Source organism: Belonocnema kinseyi, chromosome 2 (genome assembly GCF_010883055.1).
Source record: "Belonocnema kinseyi isolate 2016_QV_RU_SX_M_011 chromosome 2, B_treatae_v1, whole genome shotgun sequence".
Taxonomy (NCBI): Eukaryota; Metazoa; Arthropoda; class Insecta; order Hymenoptera; family Cynipidae; genus Belonocnema; species Belonocnema kinseyi.
The window spans coordinates 15,650,842-15,652,657 of record NC_046658.1 but is presented as its reverse complement, the minus strand read 5'-3'; positions in this window follow the sequence as shown (position 1 = coordinate 15,652,657).

Genomic DNA, 1,816 nt, shown 5'->3' with positions numbered 1-1,816 from the left:
GTCCGAAATCAATTTCTTGTCCGAGAGAAAAATGTAGATCTGTCGAAAAAACGGCGCGGAGCTGCTTTTATATGGCTAGGCCACGCCTAGGAAAAATTGGGTTAGCCTATCATGGATTCTAAAATTGAATTTAGTACAGTACTAAGCCAATCGCAATTTAGGAAGGAAAGTTTGCCCACGGCCTTATTACGCAAGAAAACCGGTTTAAAATGGTTATGTATGGGAGGGGATAATAGTGCAGAAAAGAAGAGTTTCCAGGAAAAACGATAAAAATCTTATTTGGACCACCCTTTGTCAAGTGATTTTAAAAGGGCAATTGGGCAGGTCAATTTCGGCTTGACATTTGGCTTTGTGATGTCGATTTGTTGGGGCGTAAGTGGAGACGTTACCTAAGTCATAAATATTGGAATATGAGCGCTGGGGTCAGTTATTTAGTGACTCGATTTTCTGCTGTTGACTGCATGTGTTTTGTAGACAATGGGACCTTTTTTTTGTTCCTTCGATTTATGAGAAAGGGCCTGGGGCCTTCGTAAAAAAATGCCATAAAAAAGGGGTTCAAGTTACGTTTTATAGCTTAGGGTCTTGGGAAAATGGTCTTTTCAACTTTACATGCTTGTATCTTCATATCTTCAGAAGTCCTGTGATTTAGATTTCTTTAAGTGTTTATTAAAGAGATGAAAAAAAAGGAAAAGGAAAAGGAAAAAGGCAATTTACCATTTTGGGAATTTGGCTTCTAAGTTTTCATACATCTGGAAATTTATTTCCTGGAAATTTGATTTTAATGCCTTTTCTATTTTTGGTAAAAGGTTTTTCTTTTATTTAGGCATAAAGTGTCCTTGTGAATATAAATATTTATGATTATGGGATCCTCTTTTGCTTTCTTTTCCAATTTATGTTTTATTTGTTTAATTTATTCATTGTGTTTTCATTTTACTATTTTCATACCGTTATTTTGTATTTTTGGGGTTTCGGGTTTCATTTCCAGTCATACGCGATCGGCTTGATTTGAATATTTGGCTTTTATTTTCTTATCGGTTATGATCCTCAAGATTTAATTTCAATTTAGCGCTTTTAGAATTTTTAAATATTACCGGTAACGTAAGTCCCTATTTGACTTGAGCATGTATGCTTAAAGCCGTTAGAAGGCGCATGCATTCACTAAGTAGGCTTTAGCCCTACGTCACAATGTATATTACGTTCGAATGGAAACTGTCAATGCGCATGCGTCAATTAAAACAAATTACCTAAAATAATCTTTTTTCTTGATGTGGGTCGCGGTTGTCGTGTTCGATTTTTAACCTTTAATTATAGTAAATAGTAAAAAAATGTTTCGAGGGAGTAGGCCTAAAGGGAAAATGTGGGACCAATTGTCCTTAAAAATCATAAAAGACGAGAAAGGAAAAAATGCTGCTTCTTCCAAGTGTAATTCACGATACTGCAGATTCTATAATTCGAAATAAATATTCAGAGTATTATGTTTATCGATTCGTTTTATATTATTTATATATATTTATATACGCTCCAAAGACAAATCCTTACATGGGACTAGATTATGATTTTGAGTATTTCTTCTCAGTTCAGGCATATTTATTATTTTCAATTCCTATAGCGCATTCTACTGAATTATTAATAATTATTATATTTCAAAAATGACGTTATGTACTTTTCAAAACTGATGACCAGTCCTATCCGACTTTCAAGCTTTTGCATGGATGCAGGGGCGGACTGGCCATTCGGGAGTTTGGGAGAATTCCCGGTGGGCCGCGGGCCCGCCAGGGCCGCTTGGGTCTGCGGCAATGAGTGAATTGATTTTTTG